The sequence below is a fragment of the Dreissena polymorpha genome, chromosome 8 (genome assembly GCF_020536995.1).
Source record: "Dreissena polymorpha isolate Duluth1 chromosome 8, UMN_Dpol_1.0, whole genome shotgun sequence".
Taxonomy (NCBI): Eukaryota; Metazoa; Mollusca; class Bivalvia; order Myida; family Dreissenidae; genus Dreissena; species Dreissena polymorpha.
Window position 1 is genome coordinate 374353 of NC_068362.1, and position 15260 is coordinate 389612.

The 15260-nt window shown below is 31.4% G+C and overlaps 1 protein-coding gene across 1 annotated transcript in view; it reads right to left on the reverse strand.

The window, feature by feature from the left end:
* LOC127841013 (uncharacterized) overlaps positions 1–14752 on the reverse strand; it is a 64784-nt gene extending 50032 nt beyond the window's left edge. Inside the window, exon 1 of the mRNA XM_052369504.1 lies at positions 14546–14752. The gene's annotated coding sequence lies outside the window, so the exon portion shown is untranslated. The remainder of the gene's footprint in view (positions 1–14545) is intronic.
* Between the last annotated feature and the right edge of the window lie 508 nt (positions 14753–15260).

Sequence of the window (15260 nt, forward strand, 5' to 3'; positions counted from 1 at the left end):
CAACTGGGAAAGTCGGTCGTATGACGTCACAAAAATCCATAATGACACAATGACGTGAACAAATTCCAAGGGCAGTACTAAATAAAAATATTAATCGGGCTGTACTACTAATAAAACAAGTTTACGTGATTTAATATTAAGAAGCAAATGAATACAAATGGTAATTCCATTAAAGCGACATTATTGGAATCAAACAGTATATAGGTGTTTTGACAACTGGAGACAGAAATGATTTGATGTACGATTTGAGTCCAAATGTAGTTTACATGCAGATTTGTTCATACGACACAATGACACAATTTTATTCAACAGTGACAAATGCCTATAATGTAGTATTCATGCAGATTTGTTCATACGACACAATGACACAATTTTATTCAACAGTGAAAAATGCCTATAATATCACTAATGATTCCAAATTTTAAGGGAAGAAAGATATAGTGAATCGAAAACCATCAAACACGTGTTTTTAAGTACATAAGCATCGTATCCTTTTGATAAAAACAAGTTAATTAAATTGAAAAGTTTAATATGAACATTTGGTTTAACATATTTTAATTTGCGGACACGCTTCAAAACATCTCCGTAAAATGATGGATGGGAGATTCCATTATTTAAATGCCATTTTAAAGAAACATTATATTTTGAAATTAAATCACCATACTTAGAGTAAAATCTAGCAAATTTATTTCTTAAGTTATGATACAAAAAGCCTTGTTTTAGCAATGTTTTAGTTAATATTAGATTACGATCATTAAAATCTTTAATACACGAACATGCTCTGGCATAACGTACCAACTGCGAAATGTAAATACCATAGGAAGGTCCTTTAGGGATGTTGCCATCTAGAAACGGAAAATTCACAATTTCAAAGTTAAAATCGTCCCGTTTGTCGTATAAACTAGTTTTGATCAAATTATTATTAATAGTTAAATGTAAGTCTAAATACGCAGCGTCTGTATTGGATATACACGATCTATTTAAGACTAGTTCTTTTGGGTAGATTTTGTGAATATATTGTTCAAATAATGGATTATCTAAATTAAGTATGTCATCAATGTACCTACTAGTAAGGTTAAAACAATTAATCAAATCTACTTGCTTAGTTTTAGATAATTCTAACATAAATTCGCTTTCATAACAATATAAAAAAAGGTCAGCTATAAGTGGCGCACAATTAGTACCCATAGGAACGCCAATAATTTGTTTAAATATTTTACCATTAAATTCAACAAACAAGTTATCCAAAAGAAAAGCAAGTGCTGCACAAAAGTCAAGACCAGTCCAAATGATGTAATTATCTAATATCTGATTAGTAAAAAAAGCTGTTTTAGTGTTTAAAGCTAGATACAAACATTTCTCTCTAGCAAAAGTTTTTTCAATCAAAGAAACAAGTTTGGATTTTATTAAAGCGTGAGGAAGCGTTGTATATAGTGTCGAAAAATCATAAGTACTTACCTGCGACACCTTATATTTTTTATTTTCAATTTTATCAATAACTTCTAAGGTGTTTTTTATTGACCAAAATAGGTTAATATTACTATTTTCATAAACTTTATTACAAAATTTAGCTATATGATATCTAATAGCACTCAATGCAGATGTAAGATACACTGATAATTGTTTGGTGGTACAAGACACTGAATTAGCGATAAAACGACTTTTATATGGCGTCTTATGTAATTTAGGTATCCAGTAAAGTGATGGCAATTTCTTGTCAGTAATATTGACTATTACATTTAACTTTATGCATTGGGCAATATGGTCGGTAATAATTTCATTAGGTAGTTTATTGTACTCACAATATGATGTAGTTTGTTAAAGTTCTTGTGAAATAGTTTGAACATAAAACACTCGTCATATTATGATAACATTATTAGCAGCCTTATCAGCAGGAACTAAGACGAATTTAGATTTTAAGTCTTCAAGCAATTTACAGAGATTTTGTTTATTAAATTTAGGTGAATGTGGTAGGGCCAAAGGATGTGTATCATAAAAACATATTTTATTCATGGCCATACTAAATATTTTTGTTTTCCAATCATTGAGTGCAGTAATTTCAGCATTTTCCTTCCTGCACCATTTAGTGCAATAATCATGTAAGGAAGTTACGATATTCTTAATGCAGTCATCAAAATCAACAGGAATAGGCAGTCTGTACTTAGGGCCTCTGCGTAGCAAATTTCTAAGGTTTTTATTTTGAATGAAATTAAGGTCCCCAGTAATAACATGTCCAACTGGACCATATATATATTTAGAACTAGTACAGTCACATAATGTAGGACAATTTCTTATTACATTTAAATCTGTGGAAATAGAATTATAATTAAAAACGATACTTCTTACAGGTTTACTATATTTGTAGCAAATAAGTGGTGATTCAGTATTGCGGAAATAAGGGGGAATCAACCGACGTACATTTTTATCATTGAATATTTTAGGAAGGTCAATTAAATCAAGACCTTTGTTACAAAACTCAATTTTGATACGATTTCTAGTTTTGTTAAGTACATTTTCAATAAAAGGTTTAAGATAGTAGTCAGTGAAAGATTCAATAATACAAGCACATTCATATAGAGGGTCAGATTGAAGTAAAATAAGTTTACATTCCTTATCAATATGCGCCAACGAAGAAACAGAAAGAGAGCAAAGTGCACTTAGTAATTTATGTTTACCCCCATTTTGTAATACTGTGTAGCAATAATTTAAAGAAAGCAGACGTTTAAATTTACGCCTTAAGTTACCATTTTTCCTAATGCCATGTGAACGTTTATTTCTTAGACGTTTACTAAACAGAGAAAATGAATTAATCGATTTATTTTTAGAAATTGTTCCAACATTTAGAATATTATCATTTAATCCAAGTGGGTAAGCTGATTGCAAACGTTTAATCCATTCAAATTCTGACATGCACCTTGCTTTTAATTGGCACTGACTTGAAGTACTATTATTAAAAATAAGTTGCTCCACAGGTTGAATTGAAATATTAGTTACGCTATGACCTGTTTTATTAAAGTGCTGGTAAATGAAGTTATAAAATTTATTGTTATTTTTAATTTTAAAAAAATGTTCCCTAAAACGTGTTTTAAGTGATCTACCCGTCTGCCCAACGTATTGCGCACCACAACAGGGTACATTTCAAGTAATAACATAAACCACATGCATAGAATTTCATGAGACATCGGATTTAATATTAACTGAAAATTTGCGGTTATTAACCGATGAAAGAATAAAAGAGGACATATTTAAAAACTTGCAACATAAACACTTCCTGGAGTTGCACTTATTTATTGTAGGATACCGATTACACGGAGCTAAATTACGCTGCGAACTACAACCCAGCCGCATTGTACCTCCAATGAAAGATGTTCGAAGTAAACTTAATTTGACTGTAGGTTTAGAAAAAAGTAATTGTCTATAATTTAACAGCAAATGAATACTACGTGTAATCGGAATTCTCAATGGTGAGAGAACAACTTTCGGGTTTTTTGTAATCAATCTGTCCATAGGTTCTTTATTTGGCGAAACCACCAATCTTATAATCACATTAATACACATTGCCAAGTCAACATACATAAAAGAGTAAGAGGCAGCTTGTCAGATAATGGTCTGTAAAAAATCAGTATAACCTGCAGAACTCTCAATTGATGAACATACACGTTTACTTTATAAGTACAGAGAATGTATAAGAATCTAAGTATAAGAAAGGTCTTAAACAAGGTTTCTTAAAAAATAATAAAAACACAATATCGCTACCAGCCTCTGAAGGCTGAAAATATAACAACATCGAAGATATGTACGGGGATACACGCTACTGCATCCACGCAGCACACATCAAACTTTTGTGCAATGCAATATAAAGAAGTGAAACTCCAGCTGCTGGAGCAGTATTGAATTTGTATTAAAACAATTAGTTGGTCCTTTATTTAAGGCAAGTGACCGATTGCCCAAACAGTACAAAACAGCACAATACAGCACAATACAAACCAACATAAACACAAAATATGAATAAAGCTGGGGTCACCGCCTTGGAACGGTCAATGCAAAGCATTGGGGGTTTAAACCTGGTTATAGAGCGCTCAACCTCACACTTGGCCCAGCAATATTCATAATACATTCAAGTGTAAATAAAATTTAACGTCATAGCATTGTAACTCAAATTAAACAATAATAAAAGGGAATTAAAACGCATACAATTGAATTACTATTTAATTACTCAATTGCATTGAAGATACAAGAGTAACAGAATTACAACTTTTTGACGAACGATCAAATAAAACTATTAACAATTGTCAACTACATTCCTTCTTTATAGAAAAGATTTGAGAATGTAGAATCATAGAGTTAATATCTCAGATAATCATCGCGCAAATACAGGAAGAAGCAGCAATAATGGGTGTAAAAATTCCATATTACATAGCTTGGTTGTTTATGTGACTGCTAAACAAATTAAAAATAATTAAATCAAACAAGAAACGCCTATCAGAGAGAAAATATAAATAAAATGGAACGTTATAAACCCAATGACCTATGCATGCAGATTACAACTGGGAAAGTCGGTCGTATGACGTCACAAAAATCCATAATGACACAATGACGTGAACAAATTCCAAGGGCAGTACTAAATAAAAATATTAATCGGGCTGTGCTACTAATAAAACAAGTTTACGTGATTTAATATTAAGAAGCAAATGAATACAAATGGTAATTCCATTAAAGCGACATTATTGGAATCAAACAGTATATAGGTGTTTTGACAACTGAAGACAGAAATGATTTGATGTACGATTTGAGTCCAAATGTAGTTTACATGCAGATTTGTTCATACGACACAATGACACAATTTTATTCAGCAGTGACAAATGCCTATAATATCACTAATGATTCCAAATTTTAAGGGAAGAAAGATATAGTGAATCGAAAACCATCAAACACGTGTTTTTAAGTACATAAGCATCGTATCCTTTTGATAAAAACAAGTTAATTAAATTGAAAAGTTTAATATGAACATTTGGTTTAACATATTTTAATTTGCGGACACGCTTCAAAACATCTCCGTAAAATGATGGATGGGAGATTCCATTATTTAAATGCCATTTTAAAGAAACATTATATTTTGAAATTAAATCACCATACTTAGAGTAAAATCTAGCAAATTTATTTCTTAAGTTATGATACAAAAAGCCTTGTTTTAGCAATTTTTTAGTTTATATTAGATTACGATCATTTAAATCTTTAATACACGAACATGCTCTGGCATAACGTTCCAACTGCGAAATGTAAATACCATAGGAAGGTCCTTTAGGGATGTTGCCATCTAGAAACGGAAAATTCACAATTTCAAAGTTAAAATCGTCCCGTTTGTCATATAAACTAGTTTTGATCAAATTATTATTAATAGTTAAATGTAAGTCTAAAAACGCAGCGTCTGTATTGGATATACACGATCTATTTAAGACTAGTTCTTTTGGGTAGATTTTGTGAATATATTGTTTAAATAATGAATTATCTAAATTAAGTATGTCATCAATGTACCTACTAGTAAGGTTAAAACAATTAATCAAATCTACTTGCTTAGTTTTAGATAATTCTAACATAAATTAGCTTTCATAACAATATAAAAAAGGTCAGCTATAAGTGGCGCACAATTAGTACCCATAGGAACGCCAATAATTTGTTTAAATATTTTACCATTAAATTCAACAAACAAGTTATCCAAAAGAAAAGTAAGTGCTGCACAAAAGTCAAGACCAGTCCAAATGATGTAATTATCTAATATCTGATTAGTACAAAAAGCTGTTTTAGTGTTTAAAGCTAGATACAAACATTTCTCTCTTGCAAAAGTTTTTTCAATCAAAGAAACAAGTTTGGATTTTATTAAAGCGTGAGGAAGCGTTGTATATAGTGTCGAAAAATCATAAGTACTTACCTGCGACACCTTATATTTTTTATTTTCAATTTTATCAATAACTTCTTAGGTGTTTTTTATTGACCAAAATAGGTTAATATTACTATTTTCATAAACTTTATTACAAAATTTAGCTATATGATATCTAATAGCACTCAATGCAGATGTAAGATACACTGATAATTGTTTGGTGGTACAAGACAGTAGCTTTTAACATAAATGGTACCAAACTTGGCTGAATAGACGGCGGGCAATTCAATTAAAATATACTCTTCATATGAGAGAAAATAATGAAAAAAGAGAATACACTCACTTTTGTCAGCACACATGGAGGATTGTGTTTTCCTGGAGCTATTGGGAATGAAAACTTGTTGTCAAAATGTTTGCAGTTCATCATAAAACTGATGATTCCGTTGAAGTCTGTATCTTTAACTGAAGTATTTCCGGCATATCCGTCTGGAGGAAAATATGCCTTGGCCAATTGCCATGGATTTGCTGTCCATTGTTGCGCCATCGTATTCTTCCATGACGGTTTGTTAAATTTATGCTGCTTAAATATCTCGTCATGGACTTTATTACACACATTAACAGGACATTGTCGTGGTTGTTTTGCCAAGGTATCATGCATTGATTTACATGTGTTATTTGCTCCTCGATTATTGCATACGCCTCGTGTTGGGCATTTCACCAAGTTTGCAGTGTGACAGCCTGAACACGTGGTACGCGACTGAATACTTAACCAAACAGTGTTGTATATGTTTGCGTGAAAGGTGATAGCCTCGCTCCCCACAAATTGTTCTAAACCAGTCTTTGCAAAGTCAATTATTAGCCACGCCTTCAGCCAGTTTGTCTTTTCCTTCTCAGTGAACACAGAGGATAGAGTCGCCATAGTCTTATGTCAGCCACATCCCAGAATGCAATAGCGTTTGTATTTATTGAGCCAAGTGTTTGCATGCGAAGTCCCTGTAAAACATACATTAGTTATATGCGTTTAATTCCAATAATAAACAATTGTGGATAAAATAGTAATTCTCAATAATAATGGCAATAGTTTGTTTAACCATATTTTCCATATGTTAAACTTGTTTGATTTTAAAAACCGTGCTGTCGTTTAGCATTTTCCAAACTTAATACGTACAATTACATGAGATATGGGCAATACGCGTTTCAGTACTTGACAAAATGACATTATTTGGACATAACGGTTATATAAATTTGAACATGTTGTTAATTATTCCATAGAACATAAAGATTATGAATTGGTCATGTTTTATACTTTTTTATTCTGTCCGAACTATCTTGTGACTTCAACCTGTAGTCGAGTTATTTTTAATTATTTAGCTCAAGTGAAGAAGACATATCAATTATATTGTGAATTGTAAATGTATTATTACTTCAGCCAACTTTTCATAAAAACAGTGAGTTCACAACATCATAATATTAATAATTGCAAACCTGAAACAAAAAGGAACAACACTGTTTTGAGAAGCGTTTTCGATGTCTGTGATATAATGGGGTGTCTGAATATTTGAACCCAGCCAAGATATCATTCAAACCATTATTCTGAGAAAATTTAACGAAAACAAGTTCCTATCTTGTTTATTAAAATCGATCTTTCTAAAAGCTGATGTATGTTTTGTATATACTTTAAACGCAAGCTGTTATTGTATATTTCTGTTAATGACGATGAGCTTTATATGCCTAAAAAATTAAACACTATTATGTTAATAAAGAATAGATACAAGAGGGCAATGAGGGTCCTTTAACGCTCACAGGAGGACAGTGACACGAATTGTTGAAAACTTCACCTGAAAATTTATAGCTTGAATAAGCTGTATTATAACCAAATTCTACCTTTGCCTTCTAAGTGTTACCATGACCTCTGAGATAGAGAGACAGGTTTTACACACTTTATGCCGTGCCCTAAAGGTTGTCAAATAACCTAATTGATACATTAGGAATGAAACAGTTACAGTCCATATTTGCTAGGTTATAACCGAATCGGATTTTAAATGCGACCTTTACCTTTGCGATAAGGACATGTGTGTAGTACGTTTAACGTCAGGTCATGAAGAAGACCATTTATTCTAAGTCATTTTGAAATCCATTACTACATGGCAAAATTATGGCTAACAACATAATTGTAAAGCTGTTTAAAGCTGATCAAATGCGACTTTTGACTTAGATTGATAGATGTTTCCTTAACAATTTAGGTGAGGAGAAGATATGTATGCATGAGATGCCTTCTCCTAACGATTGATGATTGTTATAAGTAATCTTAAAATTTATAAGTAATCTTAAAATAACATCACGAATAACACATGACGTAACAATCTGTTTTATAATCAACTATGATCTTTGAACTCGTCCTTTGAGGTACAGAGACACATATAATAAGCCATTTGTCGTCTTCAGATGGATTGCATATGTGCCAAACTATTTCAAAATTGACCAAAACGTGGACAAGTTATGGTTTATATATGATTTTCAAGCAGATTCAAGCGGATGTATGGCCTAATGTTACGTTTGACCTTGACTTGCGACCTTCAACTTGGGCTAGATTTTTGTAGTTATTTTGTCAGTGCCAAGTTATTTCATAAGACCGTCGTATATGGCAAATGTTAGCTGGGAGAGGGATATTCAAGCTGAAGTACGGCCACACTTGACTTTTAACCAGTATAAATGCCCTCGACCGTTGAGGTTGGGTGACGGCTGACGCGTTATCTTATGATGGTAAACATATGCGCATCGATAAAGTAAGGATTGAGACATGAAATGTACAGGATGACAGACATATAGTGCAACTGCTAAAGGCTGCCTTCTCAGAAAAAGGTTTTACAAATATTCGTACGTCCAATATCAATAAATGCAAATAACTATTATTAAATATAGTCGTCAATTGAGAGAAACTAAGTATATTCTTTATTAAATACTAAGAAGAGTTCACATCTTACCTAAGTTAATTTATGACAAGAGTGGTAACAAGGTTTTTCTCAGAGTTAACATGCTGCCTTAGTTTTAAGTTTTAAAAAAACACCTTACCAAGATTCGAACTCGGTCGAGAAAATGTCATTATAACAAATATTATTAAGATTGGATAATATATGTGGCCTTTAGAGTGGTAGCAAGCATTTTCTAATGTTTGGCTTGGTAACCTAGTTTTATACACGTTTAACCGAGATTTTATCGGTCTCAATTGAAGGAGTCAACCTTAAATATTCCAATATAATCCATTTGATGAAGTTTTATCAACACCAAGTCATTAATGTGGCTTCTAGAGTGGTACCAAGATTTTTATAATTTTACCCGGAATCTTAGCTTTTGGACTCACGTTAACCGGATTCAACCTTGTTCTGGATTGAGTAAAAACAATAATTATTCCCATCTTTCATTTAGTTTGTGTACTCAATGCGGCATCTTACAAGCTTTTTAAAACATTTGACCTGGTTACCTAGCTTTTGGATGAACATGACCAAAATTCACATTTTGCACGATATTGCGTCTCAGTAAGTTTTACGATTGAATCATTAATGTGACCTCTAGAGTGGTAACAATGTTTTTTTATAACATTTGCCCTTTTGTACTAGGTTTTGGACGCACGTGATGCGAATTCGAATGGGGCCAAGATATTGTCAAGGTTAACATTCTGAACAAGTTTGAATGAAAAAGTGACCTCTAGAATGGTAATGCGCATACATAACGACGACGGATTTCAGACAAATATTAATCACAATAGCCCCCTTGAGCACATAATTCTCATTTGAGCTTAACAATAAAAATAATCTCAACCCTACTTATGCATCTACAATGATAAATAACCATTTTGAATATGTGTTGACCATATATAGTTAACAAACATTTTTTTCAGTTTTGTTTTAATAAATCTGCAAAACAAAATCATAATGTCGTGCACGCTTTACCTGAATGTGCGTGGGTTCAAGATATATCTGAGAAAGACGAAGTGTCATAGTAACTCTTACTTTCTGATCTTTTATGTTTTACTTTTATTGTTCGAAATCAAAATATACTGCTTCTCTCATTAACAAATAAATCACAGTTGCATACCACAGTGTAAATAATTAAATGACACCCTTAGGAAAGGTGATTTATTAATATGCTAATGCTAAAATTAGCTGGCTTCTATTATTTTGACATGCAAAACCTTGCATCATGATCAATTTAACAAGTAAAAGATGACACGATATTTTATCAATAAAGACGCAGTCAATAATGAGTATGTTATAATGTGACACTGTATTTTTAAGTTATAATAAACCAGTATATTTCCGACTAACGCATCATATATGAGTTCTTTCATGGCCTTTTTGAAAGATGAAAATCGCGTAGTTTTGAATCAATCAATTTTATATGGGAAATCAAGTAATTTACAAGCAATTTTTATTATGAATATGATATTTTTGAATTCCGATCATAAGGTATGACATTGACATTTAAGATGATTACCTGTTTTTAGTATTTAAAAATAATATTGTAAATGTTTACATATGTGGCTCAATTTAAAATCCTTAAATTCATGAAGAAATAACAATTCGGATACGCCTGACATTTCCATTAACTTCTTAAATAATGTCCTGACCCGACGCGTTTGTGAAGACAATAAACATACATAAGCTGAAGTTTTTATGCTTATGAATGCAACTGGAGCAATACGTTAATTTGACTATTGAGTTGAATTGAAAAACAAAATGATGTAAAGTATACATTTACGTCAAATTTTTTTGTAATGAAAGTGATTTTAACCAAACACAAATGTGTAAAAAAAACTGCAGAATATTTCTTGTCAAAACATTTCTCTTCAAATAGCATGTACATAAGACCACCCTGTTTCTAAATTTTGTATACTGTCCGCGTGCGTTGCGCATAGGTTTGAACTTTTTAAGCCAAAACAAATCCACGTTGATTTCAACTTGACAATTGATTTTAAATTGTATTACATAACAATTTTACTGTTTTGCCGTTCTAATAATAAAGTATACGGATTATGTTATCCATATTTGTTTCAGCGTTGTTTAAAATATAACATCTGTACATTCACAACTTGAAGTATTTATACTGGCACATAGTTAAAACCTGTATGGTATTATATAGCTTATTTTAATGACTATATCATACGACGTCAATGTAAATTGTTTGCATTTATAAAGTGTTTTTGTTAACTTCAGGTCCCTCGTAGTTTTCAGTTATCACGGCGATTAGATTAACAGCTCATACGTCTCCTTAGATAGCTGGTATACCCGTACTAAATTCACATATGCTAGTAACTCATAACTGCTGTGCGTGAATCAGAAGTAGGAGGACAAATGCATTCGATAGGATGTCATTGATATGATGAAAATCATATGCAGATTGGTTCGATCTTTGCATTCTGTTTGATCCAAAAACAGATATCAATCAAAAATAAACTAAGTTTTAAGGGCATTTTTTGCCTGCTTGTTCTTTTAGTATTATAAAACCTGTGTATTTCAGTAGTCATACTTAATTTTACATATCTGATTACCTTTGCGACTAGCAGTTGCGCAATTAAAGCATTGTTGACACTGTGCCAGTTTTTTTTCTTGCGCAACATTTTTCATTGTCAAAGGACATGTTTTTGATTTCCCTTTGACCCATCTGTTTCGTGACAGGTCATGTAAAATGGTAATTTAATATAACAATGGATATTTAGACTTCGAAAAAAGTACAAAAGTCTCAATGACAGGCTAGATGATACGGTAATAAATATATATATACATGGATTCCGCATTCAATGGAATAAAAATGCACGAGAGGTTCTATAAATTTGTGAATAATTGAATTGATGCTTCAATTCCTGCTTGATGATCTTCGATTAATCCTGGATTGACCTATCATCAAGACGAGCTGAAATAGCTCCGTTAAATGAATTGCATTCGCGATTTGATCTTAATTCGTTAATTCATGTATTTTTAATTCGATTGGATAAAAATAAATGATATGTATATTGAACTTCTATTTCAACTTGCAATTTATTATGTTATTGAATTTATTGTTTGCAAAGCAAAAGTTTTCAGACTAAACGGAAGAAAAACAAAACTTTTAAAACAAACAAGCTAATTTTTAATGAGGATGTGTGTCCGTAGGAAACATATATATTTACATTCACTTATGTATGAAAACTCTTATCAAAATATAGAAAATTGAACCCAAAGTCGCAAGTGCTCATGCGTTTTAATATGTTTAAAATGTGCATAAATCTAGCGGAAATACTTGTTAATTAATTTAAGTAACACGTTTATTTTATTTTTACTAACAGCAATTCTATTTGAATCCATGCTATGTAAAACGAATATTCAAAAGACCCAAGCACACATGATCACTAACTAATTAATATTTTCGTATGTTTCACCACACTTATAAAAAAACTTTTTTAGTTACGGGCGACAAAAAACTCCGAAGGATTGACGGACGGATTGACAGAGAAGTAAAAATCCATATGCCTGCTGAAAGCTTGTGCATCAAAGCGACCTTGCTATTAAACATAAAATACAATTTATGCATATTGATGTGTGATCTGTAGATGAATAAAAACGTAGAGTATCGGTCACGCGCAGCAGTTTGCGCTCGACTTTCGGAACACTTTTTCTAAATAGCCATATCTGAAAAAAGGTACCGAAGTATGAAAAATTTAAATGTATCCAGTAAAAATTTATACATAAACAATTTACACGTTCGCTTTTTATCTTTTTTATATAAGACCAAAATAAATAAATCAAAAGCGTAAAATCAATTAAAATTTCAGGCATTGTAAGTACACATCAAACTCATGTATTCAACTTCGAATAGAATTGTCCCTGTAAAATAAGCAAAATGAAAATATGCCTTTTATAACTATGCAAGCAATATTTCTGCATTCTGTAAAGTATTATAATGTAAGGGACACAACTCGTATTGTCTGTTAAAGCATGCAGTCATGAGTTACTTGTATTGAGGTTTATATCTATGTGAATCTATGAATAAAGTCTGTTGTGAGTTACCCACCGACGAGTTCAGAGTTATTACACATTCAACACGTTGATTTCGTCTTAACAGTAAACCGAAACATGATAAATCAATTTTACCTCTGTGGCAAAGAAAGAGATTAAACGTTTGGGTCATGACGAGTATTGGAAAGCGGTTACCTGATTTCAGAGATAAATATTTTGTCAAATATTTAACAAAATGACCTAGATATGGTCGAGATAAACTTTAAGACTAGATTTCAGCGTACTTTGGTTACATATTATTACTGATGAGTATTGATAAGTTTTATCTAATATTTAACATGATGACCTAGTTTTATGATATTTTATGACTTTATTTGATTGTATATTTCCTACATGTTAATGATTGGAATGGTTATATGCATTATCTGTTAGAATAATGCTCTTCATTACGATCTTTATAGAATTACCATCGGTTAGAATATTTATGGAAAAACACAACTTCAAAAATATGCCAACATTATTTAATATGTCGTACAAGATTTACAAACTATATCTGATTGAGCTATCAAGAAAATTGCAACCGCATTACACAACGTAAATAAATGAACTTATTATATACTCTGTTTAAACATCTGTAAGGTCCCATAACTATGAATCAAGTAAATCGGATTGCCATTATAGTATACACAGCTCCTATTGTCCTATTGGACTTGAAGCCAGGCAAAGGGCAATTTAAGCTCCCCTGACATGTTATCTTGCAAATTGATTTGTATCCAACAAGCGTTAAAGATGGTGGTGTCTGAGGAGGCGGAGCTACATGACAAACAAACCTATGAATAAAACAAGTGAAACCTTTAATGTGTGTGCCTTAGATACAAACAAATAAGGATTTCATTTAACATCCACGTAACCAAGAATACACATCTTAAATGATTTTGTTAAGTCTTTATAACAACGTATACATATGCTTAAAAATTAAATCCCAAAGAATTGCATTCACACTTCGAAATGAAAATCACATATATATATTGCTCTTAAGATAAAATAATGCTCATCATCAGTCGTACGTATGATAACATAGAAAGACTCCGGGTTAAATAAACTAACTCGAGTCCATTTTATAGCTATAACCAATACTTGTGGTCTTTGCCTAGATTATGAGAACACTCCTCAAGTCGAAACAAAATCCGGAACATGCCGATAATATAAATTGTACCGTTCAAACCTTTAAAATTCTACATCTAACCCCATAATTCTAGTATCCGTATATTTACTTTAAAAAATACTCTTTGTCTGGATAAAATGACATAGCTTAATTGTGGCAAATCAATATTATTTACATGTTTCAATGCAACATTTAAGGTTGAGCTTTAGCTCTCCACTAATTAAGATAACGTATATGCTAAATCTACATAAAACAGTCATCGGTTTACTTACATTTGCGTCATGATTAAACAATATTTGCGTCATAATAATACAATATTTGCGTCGCAATAAAACAATCACCAATGCTTTCACAGCTTTAAAATCAAATATTGTTTACATAGTTGGCAGAAGTAAGAGAAATCTAAGAAGTGTTGATTTAACAGTTACGATTTGTAATTTGATAAACATATAAACGTTAAAAACGAAAACAAACAAGATACGGTAAAAACGAAAACAAAATACAACTTACCTCAGCATATATGTATAAAGTCATGAATCATCATCCGTGAGAAAGATCTCGTGTCTAAATAATACACCCAATGTGTGATCCGTCTAATGTTATAAGGCTGTAAACGACGCGCGTTGAACAAGTGCCAAACTTTATGCCGCAATGTGGACGGAAAGAGTATTTTCAACGTTCATTTGGTTTGCAAAATCATATATTGTACAAAAAGTTAACTTTTTCAATATTATTTCACCATCCTATCAATCACTTTTTATAATGAATTTACCTTTGTAAAATCATGTCCGAAACGAAAGTAAAACTAGATTTATCACAAACAGCTATCTAAAACAGTAACAATTTGTTCACTTTCATGAAGAGAACCGAATAGAGAAAATTGAGTATGTATGCAATGCAGACTGTAATTACCGATTGTAGTACTAGATAAAAGGACCTGAGACGACCTGTTATAATATTGAACTTGATTTTTGGTAAAATTAATGAGTGGTTTGATTAGTAATAATATTAAAAGTTTTCTTTAATACACTCGCTTTATTTATTTGTAAATACCATTTCCAATATTAACAGTTCTTATAAATTAACATTCGGTGTATCATAAAATTATGAATTAATATTAATTTAATTTATTGTTGGAATTGTTATTTATTTTATACTACAAAGTGTGTATTGTATTCATTTATTTTTAATTATTATCCATTTCATGATAATATAATAAAATATT